At 42.4% G+C, this 20,598-nt stretch overlaps 1 long non-coding RNA gene across 1 annotated transcript in view; it reads left to right on the forward strand.

The window, feature by feature from the left end:
- The window catches only part of LOC125486881, a 57,516-nt gene extending 39,281 nt beyond the window's left edge, over positions 1-18,235 (forward strand). Inside the window, exon 3 of the long non-coding RNA XR_007265501.1 lies at positions 17,548-18,235. This is a non-coding gene — a long non-coding RNA (uncharacterized LOC125486881). The remainder of the gene's footprint in view (positions 1-17,547) is intronic.
- Positions 18,236-20,598: the final 2,363 nt, after the last annotated feature.

The following is a 20,598-nucleotide window of genomic DNA, read 5'->3' on the forward strand; positions in this document are numbered from 1 at the left end:
CACAGGAGTATACATGCCTGTCTTATATGCCAGTCTTACATGCCAGTCTTCAACCAACTCAATTCACTCCACTTGGAGCTTGACAAAATCCAGGACAGAGCAGCCCACTTGATTGACACTCCATCCACCGCCTGTAACATTAATTCCGTTACCACCAGGAAGTGGTACTGTCTATGAAATTCTCTGTAGTAATGCCAAAGGGCTCCTTAGGCAGCACCTTCCAAACCCTCAGCCTCCACCATCTACAAGGACAAGAGTAGGAGGTACATGTGCGCACCACCATCTACAAGTTCCCCTCCAAGTCACACCATCGTGATTTGGAACTGTATCACCATTCCTCCACTGTTGCTGGCTCAAAATCCTGGAACTCCCTTCCTACTAGGATTATGAATGTATCTGCACCTCAGGGATTGCAGTAGTTCTAGATGCAGCCCACTGGCACCTTCTCCAGGGCAATTAGGAATGGGCAATAAATGCTGGCCCAGCCAGCAATGCCCACATCCCATGAAAGATGACAAGTTGGATAAAGTACCAGAGGTGAACTAGTGCCCGTGGAATTGTACCCTAACCTGGAATTCCATGGAAAAGGGAGGAGAAAATTATGTTGTGTCTGTAGAGGTGAACTGGATGGACACTGTTTTGAAATACAATATTCTGTTGTTGTACAAAATGAGTAAATCCACTGCTGAATGGTGTATTAATGAGACCAAGAAGGCCTCTAGTCTTACACCTGATCATCATTCCATGGTCTGCTGATGGGTAAGTTATACAGACGGATGTCAGTTTAAGAAAGACTCAAAATTGAATGAGATGTCCTCTATGAAGACAGATAATCTGTCAACACTCATATTTTACTCCCTTGGAACACCAGCCCAGTGTCAATCATTTTCTGCTGTTGAGGACAGAATATTGGAAGCAACTAAAATATGGCCAAAATAAGAAAATGTTACTCCAAATCTATCCAAATCTTTTTTGACTGAGTGATTCCCAAATGTCAGGAAGATGGATAAAGGAGTTTTCCAAAGTGTGCACTGCCTTCTCTCCCCGCTCTGAACCCGGAATCCTCCAGCATGGGTGAAAAATTTCCTGAGCTGCTTGACTTTAGCTTCACTCGTGGTGTTTGTGAAAAGGATGCTCCTCCCTTCATTTGATCTTAAATCTCTGATCACTTGGAAAGGTGTTTGAGAAGTGGTAATTGTCACTGGATTAGTAATTCCAAAACCCTGATTTGAAGACATGGTTTGAATCCCACCATGGCAGATCGTGCAATCTAAATATTGTTAATAAATATGGAATTATAAATCCAATCTAGGTGACGGTGACTAATCATCATCAACTGTGGTAGAACTCTATCTGATCACTAATACCCTTTATAGAAGGAAATCTACCATCCTAACGTGGTCTGGCCTACATGTGACTCCAGACACAAAAAATTTAGTTGACTCTCGTCCTCTGAATGGCCGAGCACGTCACTCAGTTCTAGGGCAGTTAGGGATGGGCAATAAATGCTGGCTTTGCCAGTGATACCCACATCCTGTGAAAGATATTTTAGAAAACCACAGTCTCCCCATTCTGAGCAAATTGAGGATAGGTGACAGTAATTTACACCTAATACCGTTTCCTAAAATAGTATTGGTGATTCCTGATGATGAGCAACTAGAATACTTGCCAGTGTTCAGAGTACTGTTTTGAGACAATTGCAAACGCTAGGTTCTGCAAATTGATTCAAACTTGGGACCAAATTCAGCTAGAAAAGACTGGTTAAAATCACTTCTTGTTAAAGACAAGGAACAGCCTTGGCTAGTCTTCTCACAAACTCTCCTGGACATCACTGGAACCAATTAAACTTGCACAGTTCCACTGTCTGCTTGTTGAAAATGCTAAATCTCTCTTTTTAAGCAATTCAAATGATTTGTTCTGTTTTGAATGACTCAATGGCTGAAGAAATTACTTTCAAATAATCTGGAACCCATCCCCATGTTTGTTTCCACAGGGAGATTTGTTTACATCTTAAAGAACACAGAATCAGTAGTTATTTCTAAGTAGGCTTTGGCACACTTACCATGTTCGGTTATTCATTTGTACGAAAGAAAAGTCATCATCACTGGGGGGATAACTGTCATTGATGCAGTGGTAAGTGCTGTTTTGTTTTGGGAAGAGGATTTTGTTTGTGGTATGGTTGACATCTTTCATTTGTTTGATGTCACAATGATAGCAATGGGTTTGAAGCAGACTAGAAGCCCTTTTTGTTTGATTACAGCAGGCAACTTGTCATCTAATGACAAGTTAGTGACTACCCTCCACCAGGCTCAGGGTCTTTTGGGTCTAGTCAGCTCCATGGGGACACAGTTGGCATCAGAAGATTTGCAGTCCAGATAACGTTTTGTAATGCAGCACTAGAGCCAAGTTGAGGATTTACCAGTCTATATTCGAGGACTGACCAACCAGGCTGACTCATGAATGGTATTTGGAGGGTTAGACCTCTTAATGCTATGTAAATGCAAGTTGTTGTTGCTGCAGAGAAGGGGTGGGGATGTGGTAGATCACCAGGTTGCCCTGACGTCCAGCCACTTTGAACTGGATCAGCAAAGACTCAACTCAGTCTCACAGCAGCAGTCCCAGACACAGTTTATTATTGCATGTCTTAAGAGCAGCGTATTATTTCCATCTTGTTTTGGGGAAAAAAAAATCTGTCTCTTTTGAACAAGGACTGCAGGAAAATAAAGAGCAGCTTTGGCTTCGAACGAGCAGTAGGCTGCCAACCCATCTGGCTGCATTTTATCCACAAATTGTCCTTTTATAAATTGTCTGTCTGTAACTATTTAAATGTGATTCGAAGCAAAGATTTATTGTGCAAAATTTGAAATGGTTCTGAGAAAAAATCTTCCAAAAGCTCGGAGAATGAAGATGTTGAATTGGAAGAAACCACTCAATTGAGGGTTTCCTATGTTTACAAATTCAATTCAGAGTCTTGATAATTCATAAATTATCAGTGTTGAGTTTTCATTTCCTGAGTTTCCGAGCAATGTAGCAGTTAGGATGATTGTCTCACGTGGCTTTGGCTGCTGGTTCTGGTCACAGTGATGGCTGTTTTCCAACAGCCCTAAGCATCAGCAACAATGAAGCTCTTCATTTTCCTAATTCACTGGAGAGACTGCAGTTGCCCCACATGGCACCATATCACTCGAGTTGAATGTATTAGGAATGATCTTCAAAACATCAGACCATACCCCCACTGCAACCAACGCGCCCCCCCCCCCGCCACTCAATCTAAGTGCCCACGCAAACATGCATGAACAAGGAAAAGCTATTTTCTGTACTGTTATCGCCGACGTTTGCCTTCCCACCACGCGCCCCCCCATCCCCTAACTTTCTCTTTGATTCTCTTTTAACCATCGGATGTTTGCTTATTTTAGTCTCGCACCCCGGTACATTCTAGAAAATCACTCCCCTAATGTTATTTCTCTTCCCCTCTACAGAAGTCTCTTCAGATACTGAAGAGGTGGAGAAAGACATACACAGTGTGCAGATGCAGACTGGCAGGTAGAAAGTGACATTGATGCCAGATAAGTTTGGGGATGATCGTCCCCAGTACAAGAGTATGTAACTGTTTGCCCTTGATGTCATTACTATCATTGAATTCCCATCCATCAACACCCTCGGTGTTAACATGGACCAGAAAGTTAACAAGATCAACCACAGAATTACTGATGCGACAAAAACAGGTCAAAGGCTGGGAATTCTGGAGTTGAATTGGATCGATTCTTGTTTGAAAGGGGAATCAAAGCATATCAGAGGGGTAGACAGGAAAGTAGAGAGGAGGCCACAACACAGTTCAAAAACCTATTTTTCTTATCAACCTGTTCAGAGATGTTATTACACAGCTCTGCAGCATGTCGGATTTGAACTCAGGTCTTCCGGTCTATCTTACGGCCTGAATGGCCTGTACCTGTTCCAAATTGGTACATTCATATGACTAACTCACCTTCTGACTCTGCAAAGCCTGTCCCATCACCTACAAGGCATAAGCCAGGAATTTAACAGAACACTCCCCACTTGACTGGATGAGTGCAGCTCCTACAGCACTTGGAAAAGCTTGATACAGTAGAGATTGTACTGTGGTCAGCCAGAAGGACATTATAGAATATGAGTTCCCTAATTGGGGCTGTTAACCTGGTCCAATCGGGGAGCCCTGGCTGACAGATATAAACAGGAGTATCAGAGATTCTGTTCACTCAGAGCTGGCTCTGAGGAGACCAGTGTCAAGTACTGTACTATGCTCATGTAAATAAATTGGTGACAGGATACCGGCCTCTGGGGTTATTTCAGATACCATCCAAGACAAAGAAACCTACAAAGCAACCCAATCACCCCACATCTTCAATATTCCCTCTCTCCACCATTGACATATAGTAACAACAGGTAAGCACTCTTGTGGCGCAGTGATAGTGTCCCTACCTCTGAGCCAGGAGATTTGAGTTTAAGTCTCACCTGCTGTTGATCATAAAATATCTGAGCATGGGTTGATCGAAAATATCTACAGTGGCAGCAATGTGAACAATGTACAAGAGGCACTGCAGCAACTCATCAAGGATCCTTTGATAGAATATTTCAAACCTACCTAGAAGGATGAGGTTAGCATATGTATGTGCACATACCACCATCTTAAGTTCCCCTCCAAGCCATACACCATTCTGACTTGGATCTATATAGCCATTTCTTGCTTGTCACTGGGTCAGAATTCAGGAACTCCCTCTCAAAAAGCACTGCAGGAGTCTCAATACCTCACAACATGCAGTTGTGATGGCTCCCCAACACCTTCTCTTGGATAAATAAATGTTAGTCCTGTTAGCAATCCTCACATCCCAAGGATGAATGAATTGAAATGATCAAAGTTACTATGTTAATCGCATTTTTAATAACTCCCACCAAGCTTCTTCCTCACTGTCTTGATTTCCAGTTATTTCATGTCTTTATGAAACACTTTGGAATGTTTTAGTGTAAGCTGGTGTACAAATTTCTTCTTTATAATCTATCAATGTCATCTTTTTGGAAAATGTCCTGAGAAAGCATTCACATTGTGCACTGAACCAAAAGTGTATTGTGCAATCCTAAATAAAAATCGAAAGAGTTGCAGATGCTGTAAATCAGAAACAAAAACAGAAATTGCTGGAAAAGCTCTGCAGGTCTGGCAACATCTGTGGAGAGAAATCTTTTGGGTTGAGTGACTCTTCCTCAGAACACAGTTAACTCTGATTAATTCAGACCTGCTGAGCTTTTCCAGCAACTTCTGTTTTTGGTGCAATCCTAAAAGTGTTTTCTATATGTACCCTGGAATGTTCCTCCTGATGTTTGTAGTAAATCTGACTGTGACACATTGTAGATAGTGACTGAATTTTTATTGACCTGATCAAACCAAGCACAATTTAAGTTGATACAGTGTGGCGCTGGAGGAACACAGCAGATCAGGCAGCATCAGAGCAGCAAGAGAGTCGATGTATCAGGCCCAGATCCTTCATCAGGACTGGGGAAGGGCAAGGGAGCTGGGAGATAAATAGAGGAAAGAGGGGTGGGGCTGTGGGAAGGTAGGTGGGATGGCGATATGTGGATGCAGTTGGGGGTAGTGGGGATTGGTCAGTGGGAAGGTGGGGAAGGAGGTGGACAGGTAGTGTCAGGTCAAGGAGGCGGGGATGAGAGGGAGGGTTGGACGTGGGATGAGGCCGGGGGTGGTGAGATTTTGAAACGGGTGAATTCTACGTTCAGGCTATCGGGCTGTAGGCTCCCAAGGTGGAATATTAGGTGTTGCTTCTCCAGTTTGTCTGTGGCATCATTGTGGCACTGGAGGAGTTTGAGACCATTACAATTGTGGAGCCATAGCTGTGAGTATGGATGTTAGCTTCTCGCATAGAGTCAGAACCAAACTGATTTTATTTCCTCCTCTGTAGCTTTACATTGATCATTGGCCTTTTACTGTAGTTATGCTTTTTTGTATTCATTCATAGGATTTGGGCATCACTGGCTGGGTCAGTATTCACTGCCCATCCCTAAAAGCCCTGGAGAAAGTGGTAAAGAGCTGTAGTGGGCACAACATCAGTTCTTGTAGCTGAAGTCTCAAAACAGAAGGTTGCTTTTCCAACATAGCAAGGTCAGAGAAGCTAGGGTTGATTGGTTATTGTTAGTTCAATGAGTTTAGGCTGGAGGGAGTGGAGGCTGATTACAAATGGCTTATCTCAACAGATTATTTTCTGTCAGAGACCAGTTATTGTCCAGAGGTACAGTGATAAAGATAAAGACTGTTAGTCATCAGCAGCTTGTCACAACAAAGCATTCCTACTGAAATCCTTTAAACACTTACAGCATTTTAGTTTTGACTATGTGTTACCAGGAAGCATAATTAAAATTATAGCATGTGATCATGGTGGAATTGCTCTTGATAATGTCCATTTATACACCATGATGGTAGATCATGTGCAATTGCAGATTTGGCATTGTGCTTCCATGACCATAGTCCTTCAAGAACCTACTTGTTTCATATAGTCATCGATCCAAATTCTCTCTTACAGCCTCCCATCTGTAAATCCCGATTTATTTTTCAGTGCTATCAACTGGCTTCTAACATATTCCATCCTCTCCATTACAGAACCATTGACTCTACGGAATAAAACCTCATTCCCATCATTCAACCTTGTTGAAGGCTGTTAATGATATATTCTCTGGTTCAATGCTTTCAGTCTCCAGGTACTAAGATATGTTTTGCTTTTAAGTCTCCTCCCAATCTTGGTGAACAGACACTGTGGATAAGTGACTCTTGCTCAGTAATTTGACTGGGTATTTTCCCAGTAGCTGTTGAGCTGATGTGAGTGTTGTCTGGCAAGCTGGATTAACAGGGTGAAGGGAGACAGTATCAGTCATAACATCATAGAGTCATACAACATGGAAACAGACGCTTCGGTCCAACCAGTCCATGCCGAACATAATCCCAAACTAAACTAGGTCCACCTGCCTGATCCTGGCCCATATACCTCCAAACCTTTCCTACTCATGTACCTATTCAAATGTCTTTTAAATATTGTAATTGTACCCACACCCACCACTTCCTCAGGAAGTTCATTCCACATGCGAACCACCCTCTAAAAAAAAATTACCCCCAACTCTCTTTCCTCTCATCTTACAAATGAGTCTCCTAGTCATCATCCATCCTAGGGAAAAGGCAACTACTATTCACTCTATCTATACCCCGTATTATTCTATAAACTTCTATAAGTCGTCTCTCACATCTTTCCCAACAGTACTGTGGATGTATCCACAACGCATAGACTGCAGCATTTCAAGAAGGTAACTCACCAACACTGTTCCATGGGTAATTAGGGATGGACAAAAAAATGCTGACCCAGCCAATGAGGCCCACGTCCTGTGAATGAACAATAGAGATAAAATCTTCCCAAGAGATGCACATGCACTGGATTCTCAACCCTTCAAATCAGATTAGAAAGACAAAATGTTGTGCATTTTCCTTTCATGGTACCAGGCCCACCCTAAAGCAGCTCACAACCAACAAAGTCTTCTTGAATATAGTCACTGTTATAATTTGAAAACGCAGAAACTGGGGAGACAATATGATGTGGGATGAAGGTGAAATAACTGCGGAGTGACTCTTTTCCACATCAGATCAGTGAGGACCACAATAGAATCATGGAATCGTTACAACCCAAAAGAAGGCCATTTGGCCCATCATGCCTGTGCCAGCTCACTAGAAGAGCAACTTAGTTTGTCTCACTCAGAGCCCTGCAATCTCTTCTTTCCAGGTGATTATCTATTTGTTTTGAAAACTCTGATTGAATCTGCCACACTCTCAGGCAGTGCACTCTAGATCCTGGTTAAAAACATTTCTCCTTAGGTCACCTTTACCTTTCCAATTAGATCGGTGTCCCCTGGTTTGCAATCGTTCTGCCAACAGGACAGTTTTCTTCCTATTTGCCCTGTCCCATTTCCCTTATGATTTTGAAAACCTGTATTAAATTTTGTCTCGACCTTCTCTCCTCCAAGTAAGAAAACAATGTAAAGACCGATGTTTGAAGATTATCACTATAAAATGAATCAACTTGAACTATGATGAAAATAATGTTGTTGATTGAATCTTAATGCCTCTTTGTATAATCTTCAGTTGACTGAATTTTTCCCCTCAAATTTATGTTTTACTGATTGTCCCATTTAAAAGTTATTTGTATTTCTATAATTAAATTTCTAACCAAAACTTTACATATTTTGTATCCAAGAGGTCAAGTTTTTGCATCCAATTGAGCATTTGGCCAGAGATATTCTTCTACCAAGCCTAAAATTCACCAATTCGTAAAGCACTCTCACAATTGTTCCACCACTTTTAAACTAAGGACCTACAGCAATATTAAATACCATAAGCAGTTCTGTGGACAAAACAAAACCTGAGGAGCTAAAAGCACAGCTAATTGGCAACATTTTCAGTTTTTTTATGTTCAAGAGCATAGATTTACCTCCATGAATTCTCTGGTGTCTCTGGAAAAAGGAAAATTACTTTAACATTGCACAAAATTTATCCCATTAATCATTTTATTCAAATTTTAAATACATCAACTTACACGCCAATAAATTTTATGAAGCTGTACTTCACCTTGGTATGCTGTCAGGAAGGACAAAATCTGTGAGGTGTGAGGTACAGATTTTCATAATGAATAAATGGTACTTGATTGAAAATGTCTTTTGTTTTTGCAGTCTGGGGATTATGCACATTAATCTGCAGAGACTCCACTGCAGAGGAGGAACTGCTTCAGGTTTGATACCTGCTGAATTATTTTAAGAGTGGTTGTCATGGACGTATCAACATGTGCAGCCACTGATTATGAAGAAAGTTTCATGAATCAGTGCTGACCAGACTCGTTCATGATTGAAATCAGTCAGATTATAAAATGAAACATAGAACATAGAACATTACAGCGCAGTACAGGCCCTTCGGCCCTCGATGTTGCGCCGACCTGTGAAACCAATCTGAAGCCCATCTAACCTAAACTATTCCATTATCATCCATATGTTTATCCAATGACCATTTAAATGCCCTTAAAGTTGGCGAGTCGACTACTTTTGCAGGCAGGGCATTCCGTGCCCTTACTACTCTCTGAGTAAAGAACCTACCTCTGACATCTGTCCTATATCTATCACCCCTCAATTTAAAGCTATGTCCCCTCGTGCTAGCCATCACCATCAGAGGAAAAATGCTCCCACTGTCCACCCTATCTAATCCTCTGATCATCTTGTATGTCTCTATCAAGTCACCTCTTAACCTTCTTCTCTCTAACGAAAACAGCCTCAAGACCCTCAGCCTTTCCTCATAAGACCTTCCCTCCATACCAGGCAACATCCTGGTAAATCTCCTCTGCACCCTTTCCAATGCTTCCACATCCTTCCTATAATGCGGTGACCAGAACTGTACGCAATACTCCAAGTGCGGCCGCACCAGAGTTTTGTACAGCTGCAACATGACCTCATGGCTCCGAAACTCAATCCCTCTACCAATAAAACCTAACATACTGTACGCCTTCTTAACAACGCTATCAACCTGGGTGGCAACTTTCAGTGATCTATGCACATGGACACCGAGATCTTTCTGCTCATCCACACTACCAAGAATCTTACCATTAGCCCAGTACTCTGTATTCCTGTTACTCCTTCCAAAGTGAATCACCTCACACTTTTCCGCATTAAACTCCATTTGCCACCTCTCAGCCCAGCTCTGCAGCTTATCTATGTCCCTCTGTAACCTGCAACATCCTTCCGCACTATCCACAACTCCGACTTTGGTGTCATCCGCAAATTTACTAACCCATCCTTCTACGCCCTCATCCAGGTCATTCATAAAAATGACAAACAGCAGTGGCCCCAAAACAGATCCTTGAGGTACACCACTAGTAACTGAACTCCAGGATGAACATTTCCCATCAACCACCACCCTCTGTCTTCTTACAGCTAGCCAATTTCTGATCCAAACCGCTAAATCACCCTCAATCCCATGCCTCCGTATTTTCTGCAATAGCCTACCGTGGGGAACCTTATCAAACGCTTTACTGAAATCCAAATACACCACATCAACCGCTTTACCCTCATCCACCTGTTTGGTCACCTTCTCAAAGAACTCAATAAGGTTGGTGAGGCACGACCTACCCTTCACAAAACCTTGTTGACTATCCCTAATCAAATTATTCCTTTCTAGATGATTATAAATCCTCTCTTATAATCCTTTCCAACACTTTACCCACAACCGAAGTAAGGCTCACTGGTCTATAATTACCAGGGTTGTCTCTACTCCCCTTCTTGAACAAGGGGACAACATTTGCTAGTCTCCAGTCTTCTGGCACTATTCCTGAAGACAATGATGACATAAAGATCAAAGCCAAAGGCTCTGCAATCTCCTCTCTAGCTTCCCAGAGAATCCTAGGATAAATCCCATCCGGCCCAGGGGACTTATCTACTTTCACACCTTCCAGAATTGCTAACACCTCCTCCTTATGAACCTCAATCCCGTCTAGTCTAATAGACTGTATCTCAGTATTCTCCTCGACTACATTGTCTTTTTCCTGTGTGAATACTGACGAAAAATATTCATTTAGCACCTCTCCTATCTCTTCGGACTCCACGCACAACTTCCCACTACGGTCCTTGACCGGCCCCAATCTTACTCTAGTCATTCTTTTATTCCTGACATACCTATAGAAAGCTTTCGGGTTTTCCTTGATCGTACCTGCTAAAGACTTCTCATGTCCCCTCCTGGCTCTTCTTAGCTCTCTCTTTAGGTCCTTCCTGGCTAACTTGTAACTCTCAAGCACCCTAACTGAGCCTTCACGCCTCATCTCTACATAAGCCTCCTTCTTCCTCTTGACAAGAGATTCAACTTCTTTAGTAAACCACGGTTCCCTCGCTCGACCACTTCCTCCCTGCCTGACAGGTACATACTTCTCAAGGACACGCAGTAGCTGTTCCTTGAACAAGCTCCACATTTCAATTGTGCCCAGCCCCTGCAGTTTCCTTCTCCATCCTATGCATCCTAAATCTTGCCTCATAATTGCCTTTCCCCCAGCTATAACTCTTGCCCTGCGTTATATACCGATCCCTTTCCATCGCTAAAGTAAACATAACCGAATTGTGGTCACTATCACCAAAGTGCTCACCTACCTCCAAATCTAACACCTGGCCTGGTTCATTACCCAGTACCAAATCCAATGTGGCCTCACCTCTTGTTGGCCTATCTACATACTGTGTCAGGAAACCCTCCTGCACACATTGGACAAAAACTGACCCATCTGAAGTACTCGAACTATAGCGTTTCCAGTCAATATTTGGAAAGTTAAAGTCCCCCATAACAACTACCCTGTTACTTTCGCTCCTATCCAGAATCATCTTTGCAATCTTTTCCTCTACATCTCTGGAACTTTTCGGAGGCCTATAGAAAACTCCCAACAGGGTGACCTCTCCTTTCCTGGTTCTAACCTCAGCCCATACTACCTCAGTAGAAGAGTTGTCATCAAACGTCCTTTCTGCCACCGTAATACTGTCCTTGACTAACAATGCCACACCTCCCCCTCTTTTACCACCTTCCCTGATCTTACTGAAACATCTAAACCCCGGAACCTGCAACAACCATTCCTGTCCCTGCTCTATCCATGTCTCCGAAATGGCCACAACATCGAAGTCCCAGGTACCAACCCATGCTGCAAGTTCACCCACCTTATTCCGGATGCTCCTGGCATTGAAGTAGACACACTTCAAACCACCTTCCTGCCTGCCGGTACACTCCTGCAACCTTGAAACCTTATTTATGACCTCACTCCTCTCAACCTCCTGTACACTGGAGCTACAATTCAGGTTCCCACCCCCCTGTTGAATTAGTTTAAACCCTCCCGAACAGCATAAGCAAATTCCCCCCGCAAGGATATTGGTACCCCTCTGGTTCAGGTGTAGACCATCCCGTTTGTAGAGGTCCCACCTACCCCAGAATGAGCCCCAATTATCCAGGTATCTGAATCCTTCCCTCCTGCACCATCCCTGTAGCCACGTGTTCAACTGCTCTCTCTCCCTATTCCTCGCCTCGCTAGCACGTGGCACGGGTAACAAACCAGAGATAACAACTCTGTTTGTTCTAGCTCTAAGCTTCCACCCTAGCTCCTTGAATTTCTGCCTTACGTCCCCATCCCTTTTCCTACCTATGTTGTTGGTGCCTATGTGGACCACGACTTGGGGCTGCTCCCCCTCCCCCTTAAGGATCCCGAAAACACGATCCAAGACATCACGGACCCTGGCACCTGGGAGGCAACACACCAACCGCGAGTCTTTCTCGTTCCCACAGAATCTCCTATCTGTCCCCCTAACTATGGAGTCCCCAATGACTAATGCTCTCCTCCTCTCCCCCCTTCCCTTCTGAGCAACAGGGACAGACTCTGTGCCAGAGACCTGTACCCCATGGCTTACCCCTGGTAAGTCGTCCCCCCCAGCAGTATCCAAAACGGTATACTTGTTTTTGAGGGGAACGGCCACAGGGGATCCCTGCACTGTCTGCCTGTTCCCTTTCCGTCCCCTGACTGTAACCATCTACTTTTTTCCTGTACCTGAGGTGTGACTACCTCCCTGTAACTCCTCTCAATTACCCCCTCAGCCTCCCGAATGATCCGAAGTTCATCCAGCTCCAGCTCCAGCTCCAGTTCCCTAACACGGTTTCCGAGGAGCTGGAGTTGGGTGCACTTCCCGCAGATGAAGTCAGTGGGGACACTAGTGGTGACCCTTACCTCCCACGTTCTACAGGAGGAGCATACATCTGCCCTAATATCCATTCCCACTGTTCTGAATTCCCAAACAGACAAATTATAAAAAAAAATACTAGTAGCCTTACCAAATCAGCGCTCAGAACCTTTTTTTTTGGTTAGAGGAGGAGGATGGGTGGGAGACACTACCTAGGTAGTGTTTCGGGTAAAGATAAGGAGACAACACATTTGCCATCATGTTATTCCTAGGTAGGGCACAGTCATTTAAACACCATAACATTTTATTCCCAACTGGAACTATTTCACAGAATCTCTACAGCATGGAAGCAGGCCATTTGGCCCATTATGTCCGCACCATCCATCCAGAGAGCCTCCCATCCAGACCCACCCCCTACCCTATCCCTGTAACCCTGCATTTCCCATGGCTAACCCACTTAGTGTGCACACTATGGGCAATTTTGCATGGCAAATCCCCCTCTAACCTGCCCATCTTTGGACTGTGGGAGGAAACTCAAGCACCTGGTGGAAACCCACACAGACGTGGGGAGGATGTGCAGACAGCTTCCTGAGGGTGGAATCGAACCTGGGTCCCTGGCGATGTGAGGCAGTGGGTTTGCTTTGTGATGTAATATGTAAAAATGTCACTGATTCAAGTTTCAAAAGTATTAGAAAATCTCTGATTGGATCCAATATTACTTTCAAGCATAAAACTTCAATATGCAATTTTTTAGTTGAAGATGTTGTTATTGTCTCCCATCTGACCAAATAGTTTTTACGATGTGTGGGAAGTGTAACAGCCATTTGCATAAATGATTAAAAATACAAAGTGAAGCTGTGTGGAGATGTAGTGAGCTTGGTTGTGTGGAGGGCTGGTTAGCTCAGTTGGCTGGGCAGCTGGTTTTTCTCAGATGCAGATTGATACCAGCAGCATGGGTTCAATTGTGGCTGAGGTTTCAATGAGGGACTCACCTTCTCCCCATGTCTGGTGTGTGGTGATCCTCAGGCACGACAACCACCAGTTGTTCCTCTGATGAGAAAGTAGGACTGTGGTAACTTTAGCTCTCACTTGGTTTTGTGTTAAGCAGGTCTGACCCTACACTTTGTTGAGGTTACTGATTGCAACCAGTGTTGGAGTTGAATGACTAAAAATTAGTCAGGACATTTATCAGTGTTCGGGAAGTCAGGTAAAGCAAACAAAGTTTCTGCTTCTGTTACACATGAATCCTGAGAATAGACTTGAGTTTAACTGTAACAGCTCTCCAATGATGGAACTGTCTGCTGCCAATTAATGTCAGATCCAATACATCAAGACTAGCTGCTTGGAGAAGTACCTAGGAATTCTGAAATCCACAATGTATTCATTGTTACTAATGATTAACTAGTTTGCATTTTGAACTATTGTCCATTCTTTCTTTTAGTGATACAATTGCGGGGTCAGCAGGTATTATTGGTCAATTGTCATGTTAATAATCTTTCTGGTTCCTGTTTGATGGACTCGCTAACAACTCACCAAGAGTCTCTTGACACCACCTTCTGAACATGCGACCTCCAGCTCCTAAAATGACAAGGGCAGCAGATACACAGGAACACCACCCACTTCAAGTTTCCCTTCCTACCACATACATCACCACTCATTCAGTGTCACTGAGTCAAAATCCTAGAAACACCTCCCTAACAGTATTGTCAGTGTACCTCAAATCAGAAGGACTGTAACAGTTCAAGAAGGCAGCTCACCATCACCTTCTCCTAGGAACTAGGGATGGACAACAAATGCTGGTCTAGATACTAACAGCCCATGAATGTACCAAAAAAAAGGAATAAACTCATTTCAAGCTGGAAAGGTACACAAAGAACAGAAATCGTTGAGTTCAGGTTGGTCCAGTTTTGAAGAGAGGGAGCTTAAGTGCAGCATTAGAGAATAAAGTAGGTAACATGTAGAAAATACAGAATGGAGTTCAATTGTACAAATGTCTCTGTGTCTACTGTGTACAGCTAAGCTGATAGGAGGTCTCCTAATCCCAGCAGGTCAGGATGAATGAAGTGTTTTCAATTGTGGAGGAGCCATTTACAGTGCAAGTAATTTCACCTTGGTAAAAGTGTCTCGAGGAACAGTTTCAGAGCTCCTTGTCAAGAACCAATAAACACATAAATCCCCTCACCTACCACATTTCCTGGCAATCTGTGCACTCTGAGATCAGAGCATGCAACCTATTTTCATGTACTTTCGCATCTCCAAATTCAACCACTGGAACATTGTATGACATTCTCATGTCAACATCACATGCCTGGATGTCAGAATCATTTATCCAGTGCTTTCCCTGCATATCTATTCGTTTATTTTTCTGCGGCACAAACGCTACATTTTGACTGGCTTGCCTTGGTAATCTGTAAACATTACTGCTGAAAGGGCCCTGTTCATTGAGAACTGGATGAATATTTCTTACGGGATTATGCATGCATCCTTCCCATTTCCTTTCACACCCTGTAAATTCCCGTGTTTAGACTCATGCGCTACTGCCGCACATGTCTGATGTTGCCCAGGCATAATTTTCATTGAAATCTTTAATGCCTTAATGTTTAGCACAGTGATCGACCATGCCAAGAACTTCAAAAGGGGCAATTAAGGAACCTAGTGCTGAATTGGCACACAGGCAATCGATTTGAAAATGACTAAAGAGCATCTGAGTATTGCACCTCACTGAGGAGATCAGAAAATGATAGGCTGTGGAAACAAACTATTTGGTGCATTTGCTGGTGTTTTACTCCACTTGAGCTGTCTAGTTTAATCCCACTCTCCTAATATCCTTTGATATGTCCCTTTTTCATGTACCAATCTAATTCCCTTTCAAATCTAATTATTGTGGATGCTTTCATAAGTCTTACATTCCATGTGCTTTGTTAATCACCATACACAAGTCTACTTGTTGGGAAGAAAAATTCTCATTTATCATTGCTAAAAGCTGCACAGATGACAAAGATAGTGTAATAGTTTTCAGGGGACCAAAAAAACTAGCAATATAACTACACAAAATATAATATTTTGTCAACATTACAATGCTTCATAAATCTTTCGTTTCTTGTTCTTCTTTGCCACCAAAATCTGCCCAGTTTCCTCAATTTGCATCCTCACTGATATTCAAACCCCTCACATTGCTGCTGCTGCATTCTATCCTTTGTAACTCCTGCTTCCCTCAGACTTTCTTTGCTTCTTCAAGTGTTTATAACTAGAGCCAGCAGGGTCACTCTAAGCTAATATACTGGTCAGGTAAAATTTCATCAAGTAGTTGTTTCGCACTTTGCCCAATTTAACTCTCTGTTGATTTGTATATAATGGGTACACAGTCAGCTTTCTTTCTTGCATCTCATAACTTTAAGTCAGAAGCATTAAGTCCCACTCCAGAATCTGAAGGCAGATGCTCCAGTGCAGTACTGCGAGTCCCACATTGTTGCAGTACTGTCTTTTCGTCAAGATTTCAAACCAATGCCTCATCTGTCTTTTTTAGTTGAATGTGAAATCTGATATGACACAATACAAAGAGCAGGAGAGCCCTCTCTAGTGTCTTGGTCAATCATCCTCGCTCACCCAAAATCATTAAATCAGATCATAATACTCTCATTACAGCTTGTGGGAGCTTGCTGTGTGCAAATTGGCTGCCACGTTTGCCTACAACGATGATTACACTTCCAAGAGCACTTTGTTGACTGTAAAGAATGCCTAGAGGTTGTGAAAGAGGCTATATAAATGCAAGTTGCTCTTTCGTTTCAAACTCAGTAGGTATTTACAACGTACACATCTAAAGGAAATAGAAATGTTGAACAACAGCAGGCCCTTTGTGGAGAATCTCTTACATTGTCCACTTTCTCATTAAAAAAAAGTAATGCTATCAGATTGGAAGGTGCCATGATATAAGAGCATAAACATTCCAGTGTGAATCCTGGGGAGTCATGTCAGAGTATTGCAGCAAACAGAAGAAAGGCAGAGAGCCACCTTGAGGTCCATTATAAAGTTTAACTTGGTATGGATTATGTTGGGGAGTGCGGGGTACAAGCACTCAATGGATGTACTTTATATTCAAAGTCACAGTTTACCTGTTCATTAATTTATGGCAATGTACTAGACTCCACTGCATGACCTGCTTTCAATTAGCAGACACAAGCAAGCCAAAAGCGGAATCACTTCCAGACCCTTTGAATGTAAATCGTCGAAGGGACTGGGGGTTAACTCTGAGAGGAGCCCTAATAAAATTGACGTTGGTGTGTTTACAGAAGATTTAAGTTTTCATCTACCATTTAACAAAACCTCAAAAATGTCCTGATAATTAAGATAAGTTCAATTCACCCACAGATCTAATTTAGCTTTCCTTGTTTAATTCAACTGATGTTATCCCGAGAGAGAGAGAGTGAGTAAAACCACTGGACAAAGAGGTCATGAGTGAAACTTCATTCTTTGTCTTTTCCAACCAGCCAAAATTTAAAGTGAAGGGTATTGGGCTTGACATTACCACAATAGGAGAATGTGAAATATTAATTAGTCATGGGGCACATATGATCATTAGCTGTGGGGGTTAGGGCAGACTGCCATTGGAATAACTCTCCATCCTTGTGTGGGTTCTAAAGGATATCTAACCGTTTAATTTCATAAAAAGCAGCTAATGTTTAAAAGCTATTACTTGGAGCCTGGCTTCTGTGTAATAAATTGACAGGATATTGCATTTGATTTCCTAGCTCCAAATTACAACTGATCAAGTTGTTTTCTTTAATAAAGGAAGCTGAGACGAAGAGAACAATTAAGACCCAGCAGAATGGATCCCATCAAGAATTTGTTAACTATTGCCTGACTCCAAACACTGAGGAGCAGCAGAAGTTCGGAACTCCTGACAGCATCATTGACTCAGAAAGATGAAGGGAAAAATGAAGTTCAAAGCAACTTCCTTCATTTACCCTGAATTGTAATTCATGTTATTGAATGGTATACAAAATCAAAGTGAATCAAAGCTGTATTTACAGTACAGCTGGAGACTTTTTACTTGTTCCATCAAATGCTGTTCAACTCAAATGACATAGGTCAAACTGTGCAAACTGAGCAAATTATAACATATGCCAAGCATATAAATTCCTCAGCATTCCGCTTTAAAAATTCTGGAGTGTACCTTAATTAAATCTTCTCTTGTATGATCTTGTTGAGATAATGTTACAATAGTCTTTCTCAGTTTTCAGATGATGACAATGAATCTTACATATAAAATATACTAGCAGTTATGTCAGGGCTTTGCTCAAGGTGAGATGAGCAAGGTGCTAACAAAAAGTTCTAGCGTTAAATGCACATTGAATTAAATCAAATAAACTAAACTTACTAAGCCAAGCAATAAATATACTTAGCAAAGTGTATCATAATAAAGATGCTGTGAGATGCATTATATCAACTCTGAAGCCATCCTGTCCAACATTTTAATCACCAGCTTCATGTTGCAAGTTAGAAATCTAAGTGAGACTAATTGTATTTCCAATTAATAAATTTTTTTAAAATGTGGGCAACAGATAACGTTGTTGATTGTGTGATCTCAGGCTAACATTTGTATGTTGTTGTCATGTATACTTCAACCTTTCTGTATGTCTGTTGGCACAGTAAAGGTACAGCATAATACATTTGTGTGCATATGTGAGTACTGTGGATGGGGGGTGTTGGTTAGCTCAGTTGGCTGGACTATTGGCTTGCAATGCAGAGTGATGCCAACAACATGGGTTCAATTACTGTACCAGCTGAGATTACTATGAAGGTACCATCTTCTCAACCTCACCCCTCATCTGAGATGTAGTAACCCTCAGATTAAGCCACAGTCATCTCTCTCTCTAATAAGAGACCAGCTCTTTGGGCGTACAATGACTTTAAATTTTTGAGAGGGGCAGGTCAGCTGTCTTCTTTTTAACCCCAAAGGTTGTTCTCAATAAATATTTTTAGCACACTTCAATTAACATGTTGTACTTGTCGAATTAAGGAGCCAACTGCAAGGTTTCCTTAAGTGAAAGAAAGGAACTTTATTATTCACTACTCTCTAGAAAAATTAATAATTGTGACTTCAAACACTCCCATACACACACGCACACACATACACACACTCTTACACACACGCACGTGCTCGCGCACACAGGCACACACACTCTCTCTCAGACGCACGCAGACACACACACACTCTTACAATTATTAATTTTTCTAGAAAGAGTAAGAGTGTGTGTGTGTCTGCGTGCGTCTGAGAGAGAGTGTGTGCGCCTGTGTGCGCGAGCACGTGCGTGTGTGTAAGAGTGTGTATGTGTGTGCGTGTGTGTATGGGAGTGTTTGAAGTCACAATTATTAATTTTTCTAGAGAGTAGTGAATAATAAAATTCCTTTCTTTCACTTAAGGAAACCTTAAGGAGTCTGTGTGTGTGAGAGAGAAAGAGAGACTGTGTGTGTGTGTGTGTGTGTGTGTGTGTGTGTGTATGAGAGTGTGTGTGTTTGTGTCTTTCTAAGTCCGTTCCCATTGTCCCTCCAAACTGGATACACCACAGGCAACCTTTTATGTCCAATGTGGGCCACTTACCAGACAGGTATGAATTGAAATGACAGTGGTAAATGGCATTCAATCTGGATAAGTGTGAAGTGATGCACTTGAGCAGTACAGACAAGGTATGGGAATACATGATGAATGGCAGGACCTTGGGAAACATATTTTGCCACTATCATGACAACATTACTTCTTTAGTTACCGAATGGTGGAGGAGCATAAGAGGGTGGTGTGTTCAACGGGTTGCAGGCAGGACAAGGAATTGATAGCTGACATTTTGTCACAGTTGCAGAGGATGTCATTTGCAACCTTGAGAAAAGGTTGTTTCAGCACAGTGGCAGTGGTGGAAATCTGATTGGAGGGTGGAATTCTAGAAAATATTTGCATGGATTTGGGAGACCCAGGTGTTTTAGAGCAGCGAAGAAAATTGGAGATATGGTGATAGTTTGCAAGGCCAGATTGGGGTTTTTTTGGGGTCAAAAAGGCAATGGGTGCAAATTTAACATAGAGGGGCACAATGCCTAATGGGAATGAACTATTTACCAGGGTCAAATAATCATACCAAGGTTGCAAAGAGTCTGGCTGGCCCATAGACACTGGATGGAATCAATGGCCAGGACAAACATTGTATCAGGGTCTGCAGATGATTATGTTTTAAGTGCATTCACAGGGTGAGGGTATTGCTAGCTAGGCCAGCATTTGTTGTCCAGAGGGCAGTTAGGAGTCAACTACATTGCTGTGGGTCTGGAGTCACAAATAGGTCAGACATTCCCTAAAGGGCATTAGTGAACCAGATGGATCTTTCCAACAATGGGTTCATGGTAATTATTAGACTCCTAATTCCAGATTTTTCTAATTGAGTTCAGTCTGCTATGGTGGGAGTTGAAGCTGGGTCCCCAGTACCTTACATGGGTGTCTGGATTAACAGTCCAGCAATAATACCACTGGACCAAAACCTTCCCTTTGGATGGTCTCAGCCTTCCCAATATTTAACTATGGTAGACATGGCCTTATTCTTTTCCCAATTACTTAAACTCTAATGGACACATCTCTGAACTAATTTGTAGTTTGTTATTTTGTTGTGTTTCACCAAACTTTAGACTGTTAAGTACTTGCGAAATTACACTCAGTAAACCGATGACAATGTTGATCTTTACAGCATTGTCTCCACCGCTTCTATACATAGAAACACACAGACAGACACTCAGCACTCCTGCAGGCTGATTTCTTGCCAGGCTATCTTTCCTGAAATTTCCCATGGTTGGTCTTATTAA

The sequence above is a fragment of the Rhincodon typus genome, chromosome 34, assembly GCF_021869965.1.
Source record: "Rhincodon typus isolate 14 chromosome 34, sRhiTyp1.1, whole genome shotgun sequence".
NCBI lineage: Eukaryota > Metazoa > Chordata > Chondrichthyes > Orectolobiformes > Rhincodontidae > Rhincodon > Rhincodon typus.